The 24,256-nt window shown below is 40.8% G+C and overlaps 1 pseudogene; it reads left to right on the forward strand.

Annotated features, from left to right (window-relative positions):
* Positions 1–10,277: 10,277 nt before the first annotated feature.
* Positions 10,278–18,626, forward strand: LOC119742508 (annotated as a pseudogene).
* The last annotated feature ends 5,630 nt before the right edge of the window (positions 18,627–24,256 follow it).

Below are 24,256 nucleotides of genomic sequence, written 5' to 3' on the forward strand. Positions count from 1 at the left end.
TTCAACAGCTGTTTTTGTGGAAACTTTACATCTGTCTTTTTTAGAAGCATCTGATGTTGCCCAAGTTTAGTAAAATATGCTCCGAATTTTGCTAAAAAAGCAAGGTTAACCCCTTACCATTTTAGATTTTTCATACAAATCTGATTTTGCCAAATTTTACTAAATATACAAGGTACACCTCTTACAATTTAAAATTGTTCAAAAACATTTCTTTTTGCCCAATTTTGCTAGAAATACAGGGTTAAGCCCTAACAATCTGCAATTTTCCAGAATCATCTGATTGTGTCCTATTTTGCTTTAAAAAAATGCAAGGTTAACCCCTTACAATTTGAATTTTTTTGATGAACATCTAATTTTTCCCAATCGTATTAAAAAAGCAAGGTTAACCCCTTACAATCTGCAATTTTCCAAAAACATCAGATTTTTTCCCCAATTTCGCTTAAAAAATTGAAGGTTAACCCCTTATAATTTGAAATTTTTCATAAACATCTACTTTTGCCAAATTTCAATAAAAAAGCAAGGATAATCCCTTACATCTGAAATTTTTCGGAAACATCTGATTTTGCCCAATTTCGCTAAAATATGCAAATGTACAAACCCCTTACAATTTGAAATGTTTCATAAACATCTAACCCCATACAATCTGCAATTTTCCAGAAACATCTGATTTTTCCCGATTTTGCTTAAGAAATGCAAGGTTAACCCCTTACAATTTGATTTTTTTTTTGATCTGGAATCTTTCAAACAAATTATCAGGTAACTGGATCATTAAACGGGACAGGTGTACATCGGCCTTGGAGCTCAGACCATGTGTCATGCACTCCTCAATGCATAGATGATGCACATAACACTATGGGTAGTACAGGCGCAGCTGGGGGTACTGCCCAAACAATGATGAACGCATTGCGTATGCTTAAAGAATTACCCACAATTCCGGTTTTTACCGTTTAGGTCTGGCTCTAATCACTTTACGCGATCCCCTGACGTCTCATACACTGACTTTAGGCAAAATAGTCAGACTTTCGCGGTCTAGTAACCAGACTTTGACTCTTAACGAAACATCGAATGAAAAGGGAAACATCAAATGCATATTGCAAAAGATCGAATGCAAACATACCGATGAAACATCGAATACAAATAGCTCGAAATGTCAAACATATGTGTAAAACATTGCTCACATATTTGAGAATATCTCAAATATATTGTAAAACAACACACACAATTGTATCGAAAAACATCGCACATTTAATGCAAAAAATCGAACATAATATTGAAAACATCGCACATATATATCGTCAAAAACATCGCACATATAAATTGAAAATCGCATATAAATGTAAAACATCGCACACGTATATTGAACATCGCACATATATTGTAAAACATCGCACAAATGTATTAAACATCACGCAAATAATGAAAAACATCGCACACTTATACCGGACATCGCACGTAAATGTAAAAGATAACAAACACATTATTGGACATCCAACATATATATTGAAAATATTGAATATTGCAACGTTTGACACGCCATAGGCCGCGGCAGGTTACACGCACTGTGTGCGCGGCATGCACAGGCCCACGCGGTACGTTTGCGGTCAACCTACGGTAGCCATCCGTGCAAAGTGACACGGTTCTTGCGCCGCGCTGATGACCGGTTAATATGGACGTCTGTGCACGCACGGTGACATTTTTGATGCAGTCTGCCGTTACATTTAGAGACTTAGGCTACGTGCAAATATTATGGAACTGATGTTTTTATCCAAGATTCACGTCTTACCATGATCATTTTTGCAATGAATGACCATCATTGAGATGATATATATAGGCCTATATGAAGAAAAAAGTGGCGTCAGGTTGCAACATTTTTTCTATTATTGATCCCTATAATCGCCTGAACTACTTTTTTTCTTCATATATATTATCACCGCAAAAATGATGAGACGTGAATCTTGGACTGGCAAATATTTCCAATTTTGTTAGGAAATACTAATTTTCATCCCAAACTATGTGTTTACCGCAATTTTTTTTTACAGATGAACCATTGCTGCTATATAGTCCACCATTATTAATTGATTTCATTTTAACAAGTCGGACCGTCCGTGCACGGTGACATTGTTGCAGTTTGCCGTTTTTCAACGGCATTTAGAGACTAAGGCCTACTTAAAAAATTGCAAATAAATGTATTACGGAATCGATATACTTTCATCCCAAAACTATGTGTTTACCGCTATTTTTTTTTTTATTTTCAGATGATCTTGCAGGTTTCTGATGAACCATTGCGCTGCTCAAGAGACGATTGCTTGTCTGCAGTTCATCGTGAATCGATTTCATTTCAACAAGTCAGACTATGACGAAACATCTGGCCAGTGGCGTAGCCACCGGGGGGGGGGGGCGTGGGGGGGCGACCGCCCCCCCCATGAAACCTTGTCGCCCCCCCCCCCCAGTCGCCCCCCCCCCCCCCCCCCCCCCCCTGAGATTTTGAGTTTCTAAAAAAATATCATTGATCTACATGACGCCATGGGCCCTATTATGTACTACAATGTATCTTTTGCTTAGAAAATATTGGTTAAAGTGGTCAGAAATTGCCTCAGATAGCACGACAGAGCATTTAGAATCCAATTTTTTTCGGGGCCCTTAAGCGGCCCCCGAACCCCACGCCTATTGCTCAGAATTCTGGTTGCTGATTCAATGACTCCAACCTCGAAAACAATGTTCACCATATGCCTTTAGCTGAAAAACCCTCGAAAATTATGTTTAAATTATTATCTTTTGTGCTAAGATAATTATTGGTTAAAGTGGTAAGAAATTGCCTCAGATCACACCACAAAGCATCGAAAATCCATTTTTTTCGGGGCCCTTAAACGGGCCCCGAACCCCACGCCAATAGCTCAGAATACCGATAGCTGATTCAATGTCTCCAACCTCGAAAACGATGTTCAAATAATTATCTTTTGCCAAGAAAATATAAGTTAAAGCATGGAGGAAAGTCGTAAGAAATTGCTTCAAATCACACCACACAACATCTAGAATCAATTTTTTTCCGGGGCCCTTAAGCGGGTCCCGAACCCCACGCCGTAAGGGCTTCGCGCTTCGCGCTTGCATTAGTAATGATCAAGGTATCCCCCCCCCCACACTTTTGAGAAGCGATTGACGCCCCTGCTTGACCCCCCCCCCATGAAATGTTCCAGCCCCCCCCAGCGCCCCCCCCCCCCCCCCCACTGAAAAATTCCTTGCTACGCCACTGCATCTGGCCAAACCCCCGCCCCCACAATTTGTAAATGTTTCGAATAAACCAGTTGATGAATAAACCAAGTGTTATTTTTGCTTTTACATTTTCGACTTTCAGACGTATAGCTAGGAAATGACTGAATCATTTAAAAGTACTGACTGCTCTTGTATACTTTGGTTATAAGTCTTCACAAGAAAACGCAGAAATTACTTTATTTAGACAAATTAAATGTTTAAATTTGCTTTCTAATATTTTGTCGGTTGGTTTTAATAGAGTTTAATAAAGCCCACTCTGGAAACAGGATGTTAAGATGGTTAGGCTGTATTGCATAATTAAACCACACCAAATCCGCATTTGTTTCTCCACTGTAAAATTCAATAGATGAGTGACACTTCGATAGATGAGTGACACTTCTATAGATGAGTGACACTTCTATAGATGAGCGACGCTTCTATAGATGAGCGACACTTGGGGTGTCCTTGTCAAACTAAAGGCCCCAGCATCGAGATTCGAGAATATCATAAGCTTTGAACTCGCCGTCCGTCGTGTCTTTCCCGAGGTGCAAGTGAGAGGTTGCCTGTTCCACTGGAATCAAGCGGTTTGGCGCCACTGTCAACAACTTGGTCTAGTCATTCCATTCAACAGTGATGTCTCCGTCAGGCAATACATCAAGAAATTGATGGCCAGAACCTAAAAAGAAAAGAAAGAAAATATAATGATTTAAATTTAGATAACAATTTAAATTCATAGATTGACTATTTATGCTAGACTGCGTACGAAATTGTATGCCCCGGCCCGACACGGAAAGCACGTGCAAAGCCATTGCAAATTGGTTCTTTGGAACATAAATTAACTTGCAAAACATCGTATTATGTGGAAGTCAAGGAACCACACGCTATAAGAATAAATTTACTGTCGAAAAGTGTCATCTGGTCCTTGCTAAATCCAGAACCTAAAAAAAAAAAAAAAGGATATTAAAATGTATTTCACAAGTTATCTAGCTACCGAATCAAACGTTGAATATGCACAAGGAATGTACATGTACAAGTACATGTAATTCCATTAAAAACAGAATGGCATTGCCGCGCGCGCCGCGCAGGCCGGCCGCTTCCGAGTCCGAGTCACCGGCATCGGTACGGCGCACGACCGACCGCTGCTCGCGCCCTCGGAGGCCGGCCCGGCAGTCAATTTCATTGCCCTGCGGCAGGCCCAACGCGCAAAATCACGCTGCCTGGCAAGGCCATAAGATCTTGAATGTGGTTCTGTACAAAAACATGATGGATTACAGGGTTCATTTGTTTATTGCGAGAATAAATTGGCAAACTTTCATCACTACATGTAGCTTTGAACCCAGTGCATGTGTTTATATAATACTATGTACATGTGGATTCAAACACTAAAATGCCACTTTTGCAATATACCCCGTAATCCTTCATTTTTCTGTGCGACTTCATCTGTGCCTGCATGGAAGAGGTTTTTTCCCAATTCTTTTCTTTCAGAATTCTAAACATTGCGCGACATGTGCCTCCTGCCTAGTTTAAGTCATATTTGCTATTAATTTAATACACATTTAACAAAATGGGCGTCTGCATGGGTGTCACTGGGGGTGGGATGGGCAAATGTCCCCCGCCCACCCAAAAACAAAATGATCAATTGAGAATATGCTAGAGAGAATACAAGGATTTTGGGGGACAATTAATTTGCTTTGCCTCCGCTACAAAAAAATCCTGGGTGGGCCCAATGAGTGGCAAATTAAGTGCTTTACCTAAGGGCACACGCACCACAACCCCAGGCCGAAATAACAAGAACTATTTTATTTCATAAACTTCTCTTTTTTCGCCATAACTGCTTGCAATGGTACCTCACCAGTTTAGTTTCAACAGAACGTACAATGTAGCCACGAACCATTCTTTCGTTGGCTCAGAGCAAACTTTTTATTACGCCCTGCAAAAACAAGAAAGCCATAATGAAAACATGTATTTTTAGATGATAAGCATAATGTTACACAAACTCCGGGGACTCAGAGGCTCTGTCAAATTCCAAATTGAAGTCTACCGACACTGCTTATGTTTTTGAGTAGTCATAATGTGAACCAAAAAAAAAAGATCACGTCTCCCATATTAGGCAGCTTTTTTTTGCTTCTATTACTTTGACTGGATGGCTGGCTTTAAAAAAAAAATTGTCTTCACAAATTAATATTCATGAGTAGAAACGAGGAAGAAAAATTGTTTTAATCAAAGACAAATGAACAATAGTTGCAGCCTCTCATTTCCAACAAGCCTCCTTCTACAGGATCAGATTTAGAGGGGGCGGTTGCAATTCCCTCTGCCGTTCAGCAGCTGCCTAATTTTATAAACTATTAAAATGGGACCAAAAAAAACCAGAGCAAACTTTTATTATGCCCTGCAAAAACCAAAAATAACAGCGTTGCTGTTGAAACCCCTCAGCCAGAGTCAAGTTATCATCCGGAAACCATTAACCTTTAACTCAACGTGGTGACCTTGACCTTTGGCCTTTGACCCCAGAACCAGTCCCAACATGCCTGTACCAATGGGAAACCCCCTACCGAAGTTAGACACCAACATTTCATTTCTAACTCAAGTTATCATTCGGAACCATTTACATTGAACTCACCACGGTGACCTTGACCTTTGACCTTTTGACCCCAAAACCAATCCCAACTTGCCTGTACCCAAGGGCAAACCCCTACCTCAGTCAGACACCAAAATCTCATTTCTAACTCAAGTTATCATCCGGAAACCATTTACCTTTAACTCACCATGCTGACCTTGACCTTTGACCTTTTGACCCCAAAACCAATCCCAACTTGCCTTCTCCCAAGGGGAACCCTCTTCCAAAGTTAGACACCAAAATCGCATTTCTAACTCAAGTTATCATCCGGAAACCATTTACCTTTAACTCACAATGGTGACCTTGACCTTTGACCTTTTGACCTCAAAACCAATCCCAACTTGCCTACTCCCAAGGGCAACCCTCTACCAAAGTTAGACACCAAAATCGCATTTCTAACTCAAGTTATCATCCGGAAACCATTTACATTTAACTCACCACGGTGACCTTGACCTTTGACCTTTTGACCCCAAAACCAATCCCAACTTGCCTACTCCCAAGGGCAACCCCCTATCAAAGTTAGACACCAAAATCTCATTTCTAACTCAAGTTATCATCCGGAAACCATTTACCTTTATCTCACCATGCTGACCTTGACCTTTGACCTTTTGACCCCAAAACCAATCCCAACTTGCCTACTCCCAAGGGCAACCCTCTACCAAAGTTAGACACCAAAATCTCATTTCTAACTCAAGTTATCATCCGGAAACCATTTACATTAAACTCACCACGGTGACCTTGACCTTTGACCTTTTGACCTCAAAACCAATCCCAACTTGCCTACTCCCAAGGGCAACCCCCTACCGAAGTTACAACCCCAAACAACATTTCTAACTCAAGTTATCATCCGGAAACTAAGCTGCCCGGACGGACGGACGGACGGACGGACACACATACATCCGGACGGACGGACGCCCTAGGCGATGACAATACCCCTCGAGCCTCTCGGCTGAGGGGTAAAAAGCCACAAAATGATTTTTTTTTTTAGAGCATATTTTATTGCTTATGCAGAAAATTAATGATGCGTACAGTCTAGCCACGAACCGTTCTTTCGATAATTCAGAATATAATTTTATTACGTCTGTGCAAAGACAAAACAGCCATAATTTTGTGTATTTTTAGATGACAGGCATGTGTTACAATAACTCCAAGGATTTTAGAGGCTCCGTCAATCTCCAAATTGAAGTTTGACGTTTTTATTTTCGGGTAGCCATGTGCAGCACCAGAAATGCGCTTCAAAAGTTAGATTATGTCTTCCATATTATTTGCCGAGGCAGCAACCAACTTCCAATTGAGCAAGCAGTGATCAAACTCCTACCGTACAGAGGAGCCAGTGGATTGGCCAAGATCCATTGATCACGCCCCTTCGTTTTAGTGAGGAATGTGATTTGCCAGGACGACCGTCATGACGAGCTGTCACGAACCGTCATGACTAACCGTCCAAAACGAAAGAACGCTAATTGAAGGTACGAGTCGTCCAAGGAACGAGGACGCTCTTTTAATGCAAAATATTAAGCGCTGTTCAACAAAGGGACATTTGAGTATAAAAGGGCAGTCCTTACAAAATATAAGGGGGGGGGGTAAATACCCCCTTTACACCCCCCCCCCCCCCCCCCCCCCCCGGTTGGCTACGTCTATGACACCCTTAAAACACATGGATCTTCCATCCTCACTTTTGCACATAGATTTAGTGGCGCAACAAAAGCATGTTCATAACATTAGATTACCTTTTTTTTAAATGAAAAGACAGCACTTTGTTGAACAAAGTCGTTGAAAATGTTTAATGTTTGAATTGGTTTGACTTTTTGACCCAAAAGTATTTATGAAAGTCAATAAATATGTGCTTGTCCTGTATTAAACAAGTACGCGCCTTCGGCTCGGGCCATTATTAGCGTCAGGGCCCCTGTGAGCCGATCCTGAACGTTCTTGTAATTAAAACCGGCCAAGCACATATTGTATTCCCTTTAATTAAATGATAAATGTTAAAGTAAGTGAGACAAACCTAAACTTGTTCATATGTGTAGCGTACTTTCCATGCTGTTTTGACCTTGACCCCAAAAGGATCGCGGGACCTATTTTTAAAAAAATGTTGTTTTTTTTTAATGAGACATCAACCAAAAAATCAGCCCACATTTACCATCAGGACTTCACAATTTTCGATTTTTTTGCGTCCTGAAAATAATTCAGTTCTCGCAGGGTACGTTCTCCGTTTTATGACGATAATGTACATCTTTTAGTAACACTTTAACCCAGGTGATGATTTGCATCAACTTTTCGTGATCTGTAGAAAAGGAGGTAAACAATTAATTGGAATGACTTTTATCACGTTTGTCAGTGCTTTCGGCATGGAAGTCATAAATAGTAATTTCATAAAAAAGAATGATATACAATGAAGCTAGCTTTCTGGGAAGACAAGCCCTATTTTTTGGGGGGGGGGGGGTTGCCGGGGGGGGCAGGTGCAAGATGCCGCCCGGCCCCCGGAAAAATTTGAAACTTAAAATGCTTTTTACTGCAGTCTAAAGCATTTGAAGTTAATTAGACATTAGCATTTCATTATTTTTTAGGCCCACTTTTACTTATACAATATAGTCAGCGACTGCAACCGCGGGAGGGGGGGGGTTGACCCCTATAGATCCGCCACTGCGCCGTGATGATTATTTGTTTAGGTTGATGATGTTCATCAATGTATTATTGATTGAAATATGCCGTGTCCATATCTGTCAAAGGTATGATCGATTGATGTCACCAATAGGGCTCATATTGACACCTCTTGCGCTACAAATTTACATGTCGTGACAAATCATCATTGATCGGGCGATTCAGCAGACAGAACAGCTGTTTCCGGCCTTGTGTCATGATGTAAAAATCCTCTTATGACACAGTTTGGAGAAAAGGTCACAGCGCTAATTGCGTAGTGACGAACCGAATGCAGAATTTTGATTATAAAATGTTGGCGTACGATAGCAAAAAGACGCACCTTGAAATTGGCTGCAATGCTAATACAGATACATGTAGCAATAAAAAATAGCTATTGAAAGAATTAATTGAGGACTTGTTACGGAAGACGGAGAGTGACACACTCAATAAGTCGGAATCTATTTCTTTGTACGTGTGAAAATATTTTTTTTGGGACAGCGGCGTTAATCCGGAAGTGGGGGGGGGGGGGGTTATATACCCCCACACTTTTGACGAGGGGGTGGACTATTGAATCATCTTCCACATTTTTTTGTGATGAGAAAAAAAAAGCAGATTTAGAGGTGTTTTTCGAACACCCCAACAACTAAAATGTGGTACTGAAAAATGGAGAAATAAAGTACAAAACCTTTAAAAATGCACCGTTTTTAGGTTAGCGCGAGTATACATATTGATGTGGTATCCAGCCCAGCCCCCCCCCCCCCACCCGCTTTTCGAATTCCCACGGCCGGTCAATTTTAGGATTTTGGTCATCCCCCATCCCCCCCCCCCCCCCCCCAGGACGTATTTGTGTGAACTATGTCTCCAACATGATAATTTCACATAAACACGACACTCCTCGGTCGGGGCATGATTTCCCGAAGGTGTTAAAGGCCGCGGAAAAACAAAATTGAGAAAATACCCCAGCCCGATTTCCCACGATAAATTGTGCACGCAAAGCATTAAAATGAGTTTAATGACCCTTCCATGTGTTACAAAAAGGCGTTTGAACAAAAGAGAGCATCGATTATTGTTGCAGCAACCGCCGAGATGAAGGTTGTCGCTGAACATCACCGATAGATCTGGTTTTTCAGACAGTTATTATCATTATTATTAATAGGTCCAAGCACGCACTACACATTTAATACCTCATGCAAAAATCACTTTGCTCCAACATCCTATAAAAAAACGGACGCATTTGACTGCCACAGTCAAAAAAATAAATAGAGAAAACAAAAGAAAAATCCCACCCCATTTAAACAAAAAAGACAAGTTGCGGCGCTTATATATCTCGATTAAAACAACCTACCGTCAAACAACATGTTTTGCTAAACCAGCACGGAAAAGAATGTTACTTCTGCTAAAGGTGTCAATAATAGGCTAACGTGCAAAATACTATTAATGAGTTCCTTGCCTTTTTTTACAACGTTAAAAAAGCACAATGGCCATTGCTCCCAATGTGTTATTAATGCTACGCGTTGGTTCTGATCTCTCCATTCGACTGTGGGTTGGGTGAAACATTATTTTGATAAGAAATAATACATTTTGTAAAACATTTTGTTAAACAAAGGTTAACGTTATTATGCCTGCCAATTAAAATAGGTAATTTTTAAATTATTTGAAATAACGATTGTGGGAGTGGTACGTACGGCGGTCGCTGACGTCACGTTGAAAAGCCGATGAGGTATCCAGATTTTTTTTAATGTTGAACTCTTCACCAGACAAAACCTACCCTGGGTCGCGTCGGTGTGGGTGATACCAACACGCCTTACTCTGATTGGTTCATGTAATTTGGTACTCACAAAGCAACTACAAATGATGTGTTGCGTATTAAGGCCGAACAGTTAAAGGGCAACAGCTTCGGAAATTTGGTGTCATTCCTTAGCAAGCAGGCGAAGCTGAAGTATTTGATCATCAAAAGGTAAGTGAAGATATACTGTCCATGTCACAGTAAGCACTGCTGTACAACAATAACAACTTCATCTGTAAATGATAGTCGGATTTCGCCGTTTTCCCTGCCCAATTCGTCAAAATCATCCTTATGGGTCCATCACCGATTCCAGATGCTGTTGCGATTAGTTGTTCGATTCATACACCGAAATTCGTTTTCAAAGACGCTCGAACTTTATTTAAGAAGATCCGCCATACACTTTCACCGGAGTGCCTGGAATGGCGATTGACGCTCGAGTTGTAATTTCATTTCGTTTACTGGCCCTTAAATTTGCAAACCGTACAACCACAGACTGTGGCTGCAGACTGATATCATGGCTGCATACTGAATATATATATTCTCTACACAGGACGACAGACTTAAACTTTAACACATCTTTGCTGAAAATGCCTTAAAGGATTTTTTTAAAGCAATAAAAAAAGAGTTTGATCGCTGTTTACTCTTAGACTATATGAACTTTGTTGCTGACTCGGCAGACATAGGCCTACATAAAACACGGAAGACATGGTCTAGTTTTTGAAGCGCATGTCTGGAGCTGCACATAAAAAAATATGGCAGCTCAAAAATAGAAATCGTATAGGTAGACTTCAGTATGGAGTTTGGAGTTTTATGCAACATACGCTTAACATCTAAAAATAAATTTATTTTTAATGTTTTTCTTTGTCTTTGCATGGGCTAATAAAATTCTGCTCCGAGCTAACGAAAGAATGGCACGAAAGAGTAATTGTCTGCATTTAAGGTATGAGAGGAAAACTAGCGAGGGACGATTCCCAAAAACTTCTCTCACTAGATATTGAAAGACCAATGTTGGCTCTGATCAAATCCAGAAGGAAAATATTCTGAGAATCCTGGCAAGTTGACTTTTTGAGGGACAAAAATAGGGTAAAAATTACAATTTTGCAAGTTCTAAAAACATGTTTTTACGCGTGTTCTAAAAAATAGCACAAGGGTGACGTAATGATGACGTAACAAAATATATAGTATCTTCGTAACGTGGTACAAGTTTACACTGGGTTTTATGATCATACCGTAAACCGTATGGAAGAAGTTTTGCTTTGTTTTGATTTTAGGCTAAAGTCTTCATTTTGAATTCACCTAAGTTTAACCTTCCGGTTGACCCGTAAGAAAGGGTCAAGTGAGTTCATTTAAAAGTTCCATTGACGTTGCTAGCATTCTGTACTCAAGATTTACAAATAGCAAGGTTCACCGTGACACATACCCAACCTAATAGGAGTGGGGCGGGATTTTCATTGAAACTAGTCATGCTTTACGCCAATTCCAGTGTAGTTTCGTTTTAATAAAAAAGCTATTAATGTTTTACCCTCTGCAAGTTTTTCCTCATAAAATCTCAGTAGACCGATAAATCCTGCCATAAAAAGCTATTCATGTTTTACCCTGCAACTTTTTCTTCATTCAATCTCAGTAGACCGATAAATCCTTGCCTAGCCCCAAACTTGCTATCTACCGAGCATAAACATAAAGATGCATTTGGTCTTTTAGTCTTTTACATTTGCCATTCCCTGTAACAAACAAATAGCACTGCAAATACATCGAGAGCTACATCGTTTGATGAAATAGAACTAAAGCGGCCCCTGGCCCTGTGGCCCCACGCCGTAATAAAACAAAACATATACGAAGGAATTTACTAAATGTAAGAAAGCAGCCTTGCAACAATATTATTTACATGCGATGTCATGCATAATGATACAATTCTTTTTCCAGAATGAAATGGAACCAAAAATGGACATAAAATACAGGGTTCTCCACTACAGTTTTAAGACCAACAGTATATTCTAAACAAAATAATGAAATAAATTGTCTTTATAATGTCAAAAAAAAAAGGTTTGCTAAAAAAGCCAAATGAAAGTGGCCAGGAATCGCCCCCAGATTGCACCACAGAGCATCTATATTCCAAATTAAGCCACGACGTAAGGGCTTTGCGCTCCGCTTTCGCATTAATTTTGTCCGTCCTTTATTCCAGCACCCCCTGGCAAAAGTTTGTTCCAGCGGCAGTGCTTGAAGTTTGTCACAAGTTTAATCATGCGGGGTCTGAACTGATTGCTTGATGTATCATGCTTTACCTAGATTGGATATACTAGACTCATGCGTGTACAACTTTTTTACATTTTTTGTACAGTATTTGTATTTCACACTTTTAATGTTCATTGGCATATCAGTACCTCAATCAATCACATTATATGAAGTTGTCGATACATGCATTTAGTGTGTGATTCAGTGCAAAATACAAGAGAATCCACGACAGCAGCTGAAATGAACTTTTCATATAATTTTTTATTAGTTTTTAGAATCGTTGTTTTTTTTAAGACGTCTAACTCTTTCAGCATGAAAGTTAATTTTGACAGCCGCAATTTCCGGTTTAATTTTATTGCGCAATGACCGCCATTGATTGGAATCACCAATAGAAAATGCAGCCTGACGATCAGAAATCAGTTTCTTAATTTTTGGCGTTATCCATGGCTTGTCATATGAACAAGGTTTCTTGGTAATTGTAGGAAAATGGGAATTAACTGCTTCATTCAATAACCGGTAAAAGGCATCGGTTTTACCTTGGACATCAGTGGAGTTACATGTATGCACATCAGCCCAATCCTGCTTTTGAATCCATTAGCGAAAGCTTTTGATGCCAGAATCTTTCAAAGGCCTAACAGTGCGCCCTCTTGATTTTGCTATGCACAGATTTATTACCTGGTTTTAAAATGATACAGTTGTGGTCGCTTCTTCCTATTGGTGGTAAACATATTGGCTCACAATAAAACCTGTCAATATTAGTGATTATCAAGTCTAAAGTGGCTTGAGCTCTAGTAGGAAATTGAATAACCTGTTTCAGGCCATTACCTTTCACAAACGTATCTATTTTAGATCTGTTAAAGTGCACCTACTATGACAAATTATTTCATTTTGATGGAGCATATTAATAACTCTTGTATAATCAGCGAAAAAGTCTTTGAACCCCATTTATAATAACCAGAGCTGTAACAGATTGGGTACGTGTTTTTCAACTATTCCATTGCACATTACACATTGCATTGGACATCGCTCAACCGGTACTCTACACTGGGTCTTTTCGTTAACAGTTTAAATCACATTGGAACGCGTGCAGGAAGAACACATCGCCATTTATAATCTGTTGTATCTCTGGTTTTATGGAATGGATTTTCATCAACTTTTCGCTGTGGTTATAGTTACACAAGAGTACAAACAATATACTCCGTCAACGTGAAATGCTGATGTTGGATACTTTTTGAGAAAATCGAAGATGTATGATTGCACTTTTTAGGGGTCACCCTTTTGTAACTGGGTTCGTTAAACTTGAAACGGGCACCTCACATCATAGGCAACATATTCTTTTATTGAGGTTAAACACGAAATTTAATATTAATTCAAATGTTAACTTTGGATTATCACCTTTGCGTTTTTGCCGGTCTACAACACTGGGACTTACATTGTTGCCACTCAATGGATTTTAAAGGACACGGAGCGATAAATTTGCACTTCTTTCCGTTGAATCATAATAATTCATTATCTTACAGTATCTTGCCGTTTTACCGTAAGCATCAGCTAGTGTTGAGGATGTCTGGACTTCTGAGCAAGTTGATTTCGGCGTTGGCAGTCATCTACATAGTGTGCATGAGAGATGTTCACGCCGGTACGTTCATTTATGAGAATTCTCTTCATTAAAAAAAAAGTCCCCAAGTCTTGCTCTTGATTGCATTTGCAATCGGGGCCGTATCATAAGTCCGATGCCTCATAGGTCCGATGCCTCATAAGTCGGAAATGTCGGACTTATGAGGCACACAATTTATTTATTCCGCCTCATAGGTCCGACGCCTCATAAGTCTGACGTCGGAAACACGAGGCGTTTAATTTGCCGGACTAATACGAGGCGACGCGTGCCTGACGAACCCGAAATTGACTCTTAATGCTGCTCGTAAAAATGTTCAAGAATAAGATTGGGGAAATGGGGGGGAATAACCCCACCCCCACTGGCTACGCTTATGATACAATTGTAGAATGCAAAACACTTTAAAAAAAAATGGGACCTCGTCTTCTTCCCTCCGAAGATTTGTTACAATGCAGCACGTTTACAAAAAGCAGAATGTCATAAACAAGGCGCCCATATGGGAAAACAACCCCGGGCGCCTTCAAATTATTTATGACATTCTGCTTTCTTGCATTATTGAAAGTATTACAAATCTCCAAGTTCTGCTTTCTTGCATTATTTTTATACAAATTTTCATACGTAATCTCAACGTTCGTTGTATTTTTCACAAAGAGGTGTGTTACTTGGACATGAGCGAGCTTTGCTTCTCGAACGCCCTGGCGTGCTGGGCCAACGATCCCTACCCAGGGGAACCCGCGACCCTGGGAAACCACTTCTTCCTGTACACCCCGGTAATCCGAAGATCGAGATAATGTGGGATGACGTCGGATCGGCGGGAAACTTCGACGCTGGACGGAAGACGGTGGTCATCGCGCACGGTTTCAATAGCGGTTACGAAGATGATTACTTCGTAGGGCTCCGTACTGCTTTCATGGCGGAGGTAGGCTGTATATTTAACTTACTAACATCACTGAAAATGCCACACGCAACTGTCAAGTCCATATTTTCAAATGTCTAGCCCTCGGGATGAGTCTATCAATGTAACTCAATATTCCTCTTCGCGTTCGACCGAGACAAAACGACCCCATATCTGGTTAATATCATATAATAACAACATATATTTGCTGGTTACCTTTTAAATCAGGCCTATTATCTCCAAGCTTTTATGCATCTGCTTAATCCCCACAAAACGAATTAATAATAAAATATGATTAAAAATGAATACAGTTTGATCCAATTGGTCAAGAGATAATTTTGTATAAGCTATGGCATTCGTGGCGATTCCCTGCGGAGTGGTTCGGAAGTTTCTTTCTGATAGAAACCGATAATGTTTCCATTGGTGGGTCCGATTTTGATTTTTAGAAACTTGGGTTGTGGCGTGCGGCAGTTTCAGGTTTGCTACTGTTCTTAAGTTTTATTAATGACTTTACTAAATCGTCCGATGTGCTTTCATTTATTCTGTTTGCTGTTGATTCAAATTTCATTATCCCATAGAAACATTAATACAATGTACCCGATTGAAATGGTCAAATTATTATGAGCTTATTTCAATTGGTTCAGGTTCAATAAACTTTCACTGTTTAGCAACTCTACCAGTGAACTTTATATTTGTGAACTTGATATGCGAAAATGGGAAATAAATGAACGGAACTAAACTGAAGAGGATCCCTACTCGAATTTTATGTCAAAATAAAGTCAGCTCAATATTGTTTGCCCGTGTTATAACAGTCCGATCTCAACGTTATCATGGTGGATTGGGAGGAGGCCGCAGAGGGTCTGAACTACATCCAATGCCGCGTGGACACCAGACTGGTTGCGCGGGAACTGGGTATCCTACTGCAGGGGCTTCATGACCACCACGGCCTGAACTACGCTGACGTGCACATGGTTGGCCACAGCCTGGGGGCTCACCTCGTTGGTTTCGCTGGGGAGTATCTGGGAGGCGAGATAGGTCGCATAACCGGTGAGTCGCAGATCTACTGGTACAATCATTCACTTAATTGACTGTATTTCTGGATCCTGGGACCCAAATGGATGGCGTGAAAAGGAGTGTATCGAGAAATAATCAGGCTTTAAAATAACAAATAATTTCATAAAAGAAAAAACAGTTTTAATTATTTGTTTTCTGAATGTTGCACGTTTTTTGGCACAAAAGTCTCCGGTTTCTGGTATGCGCGCGCGTCGCCGGTCAAATAAAAACAGGGTTTTTTTGTTAAGTTTAAGATGATGTCTCAAAACCGCCAAACTCACTGGTTTGACTGGAATCCTGCTGCTGTACAATTTTAACATGTTTTCAGAGGAGGTCACGATCGAAAAAAGCTTTATGTGGCCTCTCTGGGCTCCCATATATTTGGCACTAAATTTAGTTGGGCACAATTTGCACGCGGTGTTGTAATTTTGTTATTGTGCGCGAACCAGAGTGAGGGGGCGATGGCCGTGTATCTCAAGGAACCTGTGTAAACGCTTTTCAATTATTGCAATATGTAAGGGCCGGCGCAGACTAATGGCCAGCCTGGCAGCTCATGCACGATATTGATGTCGCTGTGGTCTGGCGTTACTGTTTTCCCTGATTTTTGTCTTGACTATCAAAATTTCCCGAAGAATGTTCGTGTCTGTCGAGATCGTAAGTGGATGCAGACTTCTCAAGCCTAATACAGCCTTACTGAGGTCACCTCAAGCTCTACTCTGAATTATATTTTTTTGAGAGTTTTAAGGGGATCGAATAGTCATTTGCAACATCAACCGACATTTGAAGAAAAAAAAGTAGGGTAAAAAAAGAAAACGCGTCACCGCACCACTTATTGGGCAAGCTCCATACCAGAAACCAGAGACTTTTTTTGCCTATCGCTTAGGCTATTTGCTGATATTATTATTTACTGACATACGTTTACTGCCATAAGCTACTATACAGAAATTAGAAAGAAAAACAAGAAATTTTGGGCAAAAGGCCTATTTCACTTGTGTGTAGCCTTCGCTCGACTCGTTTCGTACCTCACATCTCAGTCAAATATGCCGCCCAAGTCACCATGCCTTGTCAAAAGTCTGCCATGCTACTACGTTAGCAGCCATGAAAAACAGCCTGATAGTGAGTGACTTACCAATATTCCCCAAAGGACTCGACCCGGCTTCACCGAGCTTCAAATCCTTCACCGACACACCCGATTGTGTTCTGGATAAAAGCGACGCCGAGTTTGTTGATATCATCCACTCCGACGGAAGTTTGAATCTGTTAGGACTGGCAGAGGCGGTAAGTAAACCTCCAGTTTCCTGACTGATATAGTTTGATTTACGAACAAATCGAATACGGCAACGACGGTTATCTCTTTTTTCAAAGAAGATTGGTTATTAGGTATTGACCTTTTGTTGTTGTTGTTCTTCTATATTTAACTTTTTGGCCGCGAAATGTTGGACAAGAAACATTTGGAAACCAATTGTGTCTGTTTTGCCTATGTAAGGCTGCAAGTCTTCCCATCTTTTGTGACCTATACTTAGATTGTGATTTGAATTGTGATATACTTGATGCCTACATAACTATAAATGTCTTGTTACTGTCGCCTCCTCAGACCGGCCACCTGGACTTTTACCCGAACAAAGGCGCATTGTGGCAGACAGGCTGTTTTATGCAGTTCGACGGCTGCGGCCACATGCGGTCCATTGACTTCTTCATAGCGAGCCTGGATCATCTGAGAGACTCGTCTCAAGGCTGCAACTACCCGACGTCTCGCTGCAGCTGGCTCGGAAGTTGCCCTTCCGTTGGCTGTCCCAAAATGGGCATCGAGGCCAGCTATGATGGGGATCTGGAGAATTTTGCCTCTTTTTGCCTAAAACTAAGCACTAGTTGTTACTCATGATGAGTCGTGACTATCATACGCTCATACATGTAGAATAACAACACCGCGCCTTAGCGGACAGTATTTTGCAATCGTGATTGCAACGCTTGATGTAGCAAAATGGCTCTGCATTGGTGAAAAATTTTAACTTAGTTGTAACTTACTAAAGTTATTTGGGGTATGGGGTTTATTTTTTTCAATTTTTAAATGAACAGAATTTATTTTCATTTTGTGGTGTCGGTTGGCTTAATGCATACAAATCAGATCCCGGCAGGGTTGTTTAAAAAAAATCGGATTTTTAAAACGTAAATCAGATTTGTTTTAAGTTAAATCGATTGTTTGGTCTCTGTAGTTTGAGTTATCCAAAAACTGTTCTTCATATTCAATACATATTGTATTATTCAACATCCACTTGTAAGACTCCGTTTTACCTTCCCCATGCGTCGTATCATGAAAACGATATCAGAATAATCCCGTAAGTTGTTTCCTGCAACATTCCAATGGCGGTTCCAGAACACAATTTTTTTTTGGGGGGGGGGAGCCCAAAAATGTTTGGTCCTCCAAAAAGTGGGTCAAAAACTACGGCGTAGGGTTCGGGACCCCTTTATGGCCCCGAATTTTTTTTGGATTCTAGATGGTCTGTGGTGCGATCTGAGGCAATTTCCGACCACTTTAACTAATGTTTTTTTTTGGAGGAAAAGATGGTGGTCTAGGCTACTCATTGCCTGCCTTTATTGCGACGTCGCTTAAAAAAAATTGGGTTCATTTTTTGTTGGGGGCCATGGCCCCCTTTGGCCCCCCCCCGATCCGCCCTCGCGACATTCAAGTATATCTTACCTTGAAGCACGTTGTTTTAATATTGGAAGCAGAAGGTAATTAAAGAATTTTTCCATATGAGCTAGTTATCCTGGTTATGAGAGTGTTTTGATGCGTGTGCGTGTGCGTGTGTGGTTTTTTTTTTCGTTTTGTTTATCCAAAAACCGTGGTTCTTCATATTCAATACATATTATATTATTCAACGTCCACTTGTAAAACTCCGTTTAACCTTTCCCTTCCCGACATTCTTACATTGGTTACGTTTCAGGCTCAGCGCCCTTGAATTCCCCTCCGGTCTGATTTCTTGATTCGCCCGTGTGTTTCTAGGATTTAACCTGTACTTGCAGAAAGTTTGAAAAGTTGCATGCAATCATCCCGGTGTTTGTGTTTTACAGAGTGAGTGAAAAAAAGGGAAACCCAAATGGCACCACCTATTTTCTTAACTTTAAAGAAGTTCTGCATGTAGCACTTTTTAGATCATAGAATGTGAAAGTCCAATCAATATGCTCTCTTTTAGTAAAAGAATCATTCAAATCACTCATTTTCTTTTCTAGATATTTACAAAATTTGGAATACAAACACAGTTCTAAAATGTTGTCCGTGGCATCACATTTTAAGTACGGGATATTTTAGCAAGAGGAAACCATACGTCGTATCATGGAAACGATATCAGAATACTCCCGTGAGTTGTTTCCTGCAACATTCAAGTATACCTTACATTGAAGCACGTTGTTTAAACATTGGAAGCACAAGGTATAAGAAATTTACCATTAGAGCCAGTTATCGTGCCTATGAGAGTGTTTTGATGTGTTTTTTTTCGTTTTGTTCAAATATCACTTACCTTACAATTTTATAAATATATTATATATGCTTGAACGTCGATAACTGCATGGAAAAGTACATCAGTGCTTTGAATGATTTTTTTACTGATAGAATGTATATTAATTGGGCGTTCACATCCTAGGTCTATAAAGTGCTTCATGCAGAAACAGAACTTCTGTAAGAAACAGGGGGCGCCAGTTTTGGTTTCCCTTTTTGGACACGCCTTGCATTGACAAAAAAATGTGTAAATCTTAGTTCTTGTTTCTCCGATTTATCCAAGCTTCTTTGCCATTAATTTTCGAAGGGAAAAGCAAGTATGGTAAAACAACGTCATGAAAAACAATATGTTGACTGTGTCGTGTGTTTTTTTTATTGTGTCCTGAATGAGGAGTTTGAAAGAATCGATGCTAGGCCAGAGCAGCTAAATATCGATATAGACTCCTCATTAATTCCCAGGCCCGGATTATCCAATAGGCAGCAGGAACTGTGCATAGGTCACGCGGAAAATTCTAAAACTGATTTTAGAAAATGTGGTGTTCGTATTAGGCTAAGGGTTGCCTAACGTGAGGGACTTGAACAACTTCAAGGAAATCCCCAAATTTTAAATATTATTGTTGATCACAATAATTATGTCAACGTCTAAACATTTTCTTACCAATAACTCTGGGTATTTCCTTGAACTTATTCACGTTTCTCACGTTAGGCAACCCCGGGACCTTCGCCTACTTTTTAGCCAAATTTACAGACACCTCGTTGTTTCCCTGTTGTTGTTTTCAGGGCTAAATATCACAATGTTATCATTGTTCACATGATTTTAAATAAAATGTTAACAGGGTAACTGTGCCAGTAACCAACATGGTGAATTTGAAGTACTCAATACTGAGGTTTGGCAAGACTACTTGATGATATCTGGAGACGAGGTAAATGCGCGCAACTTTAGGGTGTAGTAGTAGCCATTTTGGTTGTTACTATGTCATCATAATTATTCAGTCACTTGTATGCTTTAGAAAATGATATTGGAGTAAGAAAATGTAAGTAGAATCACCGAAATAAAACTTTTCAAAAAAATTAAATAATTAAAAAATACGCTAATATGGGCACAAATATATTACACAATGGGTATTAAAGATTTATGCAAATTAGGCATATTCCACTAGAAATCAAGTTTGATAACCATCATTTTCGGATTCAGCACCCCGAAATTAGGCAAAATAGCTAAAATATCACCTAGTCTAGTGTGCCATTAAACACCCACACACCCAGGCACGTTTGTTTATGGTGTTTATCGAAGAGTTTCTCTTTCCACACGCAAAGAAAAGTGTCTAAAACGAATAGGTACGTCTCTCTCAGAAGTTCGATACATGTATAGGCCCTAAAATTAGCTGTCGTTTTGAAACACGGTGCCAACCATGGGCGTCAATCGCTTGGGGGCGGGGGCACATGTCGTACGTGTAGCCCATAGCTCAGAATAGCTATATAGGCTACACTGATTCAATGACTCGAAACTCGAAAATGATGTTTAAAATGGTGAGTTTTTTTGCTAAAGGCAAAATTGGTTTGGTGGTCAGAAATTGCCTCAGATCGCACTACAGAGCATCTAGAATCCATTTGTTCCCTTGGGGCCCGCTAAAGGGCCCCGAACCACACACAGTTAGGCTTTGCACTCACATTAGTTCTTGAAAAGATACACATATGTTGGCCTACCACCCTTCTCCACTTTTGAGAAGCGATTGATGCCAACATGCTTTTAGAGCTAGGACCCATACGAAATTATTCTGGCTAAATTTGTACACTGCTTGGTACTCTAATATTATAATGTCAACTTGAATTTGGTGCGGTGCCAAGGGCGCAGTATAGGGCCTATTGAACACTGGTGCCTTTAAAGGGCATACACAACACTTCATCCGGGTCTGTTGCACCTGAAGAACCCTTCGCGTGCTAATTTTTGGCGCTGTGATATTAGACGGCTGCGTGGAATCAATACCTTACCCCAATGTAATTTGAGCTACCCGGCCCTCAAAGTCCAACATTCACCCAGATTAACCCCTGGTATCACTCAGGCCCTATAAACAGTCAATAAAACCAGACACTAACCTCCTCAATGCCATTTGACAGTTCCATTTTTGCCACAGGGGTGATCGCGGTAATCCCTATGTGAACAATGCATTTGTACACAAGCCTATGTAAATGCGCACAAGCACATTAGGTTTTCCCGCCAATTTCTAACCCCTCCAGTAGGATCACAAGACTTACACCCCCTCTAGTGGATGTACCATGGTCCATACTAGGATCTAGTGATATATGACCTGGGCATGGCTACCACGTGGCTGGGACAATAAAAAACAAAGAAATGTGGAAGTGAGTTTATTCACACTGACTCCAGGTAAGGCTGAGATTGGAACGTAGTGACCGATGCCCGCATTGACGCAGGGAGAGGGGAGGGGGTGGCTTAATTCTAACCAGATCGAGAGCGAAGAAGACGAATTAGGCGTTAAAAAAATACACTCACACTCACGCACGGTCGTGTTTTACTATACGCCTATATTGCTACAGAATAAAACTATGGCCAATTTTAAAAGTGTAGTTTTTTATTTAATCACATTGTACAACGGAAAGGACAAAATAACCCGGGAACAATTATTGAAACCAATTCAACTACCCAATCTTAAGAAAACGATGAATGGTTCTCAGGTTTTAAACTCGAATTAACGTAACTGTAAAGTAGCCTAGTGGTTAAATTGCTGACCCACAGGTGGAGAATCGGTGTTTCGATTTCCGCATGTGTCATTTTAATTTTCAACACGCGCTGTTCGACACAGTATATGTAAAGGACTTAATTAACCGTTCAAAAATCAAACGGGAACCGTAGCTAAATCGGTAAGCAATGTTGCTGGTAATGTCCGCGAAGTCCAAAATGTGCATCTTCGAACGAGTTCCCAGTAGAGTCCTTTAAGGAAGTGGGCTCATTGTGATGGTAAGTTTGTCCAGAACCGTCCATGTTAAGGTACCTTTAGACTGCGATACATCAGAGCCATGCGGGTTGGCGCTGACAGGCCTTGCTATGGGACTTACTGCACAAAAACGAAACTAGTGGCATCAGCTACTACATCTGCGGTTCTCTCCAAAAGTTTCAGGTCTAGAGCCTTGCCGATTTGCATGCTGGTTGGCCTATTCATCCGCTTCCACCAGTACAAAGTTTGTCCTCAACCGTCTAGGTTAAGGTACCTTTAGACTGCGATACATGAGAGCCATGCGGGTTGGCGCTGACAGGCCTTGCTATGGGACCTACTGCACAAAAACGAAACTAGTGGCATCAGCTACTACATCTGAGGTTTTATCCAAAAGTTTCAGGTCTAGAGCCTTGCCGATTTGCATGCTGGTTTGCCTCTTCATCCGCTTGCCAACGGTATAAAGTTTGTCCAGAACCGTCCATGGTAAGGTACCTTTAGACTGCGATACATCAGAGCCATGCGGGTTGGCGCTGACAGGCCTTGCTATGGGACTTACTGCCCAAAAACGAAACTAGTGGCATCAGCTACTACATCTGCGGTTTTCTCAAAACGTTTCAGGTCTAGAGCCTTGCTGATATGCATGCTGGTTGGCCCATTCATCCGCTTGCCCACGGTATAAAGTTTGTCCAGAACCGTCCATGTAAAGGTACCTTTAGACTGCGATACATCAGAGCCATGCGGGTTGGTGATGGCAGGCCTTGCTATGGGACTTACTGCACACAAACGAAACTAGTGGCATCAGCTACTATATCTGAGGTTTTGTCCAAAAGTTTCAGGTTCAGAGCGTTGCTGATTTGCATGCTGGTTAGCCCATTAATCCGCTTGCCAACGGTATAAAGTTTCTCCAGAACCGTCCATGGTAAGGTACCTAGTGGCATCAGCTACTACATCTGCGGTTTTCTCAAAAAGTTTTATTTCTAGAGCCTTGCTGATTTGCATGCTGGTTTACCTATTCATCCGCTTTCCAACGGTATAAAGTTTGTCCAGAACCGTCTATGGTAAGGTACCTTTAGACTGCGATACATCAGAGCCATGCGGGTTGGCGCTGACAGACCTTGCTATGAGACTTACTGCACAAAAACAAAACTAGTGGTATCAGCTACTACATCTGCGGTTCTCTCCAAAAGTTTCAGATCTAGAGCCTTGCCGATTTGCATGCTGGTTGGCCCATTCATACGCTTGCCAACGGTATAAAGTTTGTCGAGAACCGTCTAGGTTAAGGTACATTTAGACTGCGATACATCAGAGCCATGCGGGTTGGCGCTGATAGGCCTTGCTATGGGACTTACTGCCCAAAAACGAAACTAGTGGCATCAGCTACTACATCTGCGGTTTTCTCAAAACGTTTCAGGTTTAGAGCCTTGCTGATATGCATGCTGGTTGGCCCATTCATCCGCTTGCCCACGGTATAAAGTTTGTCCAGAACCGTCCATGTAAAGGTACCTTTAGACTGCGATACATCAATGGTTCTCAGGTTTTAAACTCGAATTAACGTAACTGTAAAGTAGCCTAGTGGTTAAATTGCTGACCCACAGGTGGAGAATCGGTGTTTCGATTTCCGCATGTGTCATTTTAATTTTCAACACGCGCTGTTCGACACAGTATATGTAAAGGACTTAATTAACCGTTCAAAAATCAAACGGGAACCGTAGCTAAATAGGTAAG

Source organism: Patiria miniata, unplaced genomic scaffold (genome assembly GCF_015706575.1).
Source record: "Patiria miniata isolate m_02_andy unplaced genomic scaffold, ASM1570657v1 HiC_scaffold_11, whole genome shotgun sequence".
Classification (NCBI taxonomy): domain Eukaryota; kingdom Metazoa; phylum Echinodermata; class Asteroidea; order Valvatida; family Asterinidae; genus Patiria; species Patiria miniata.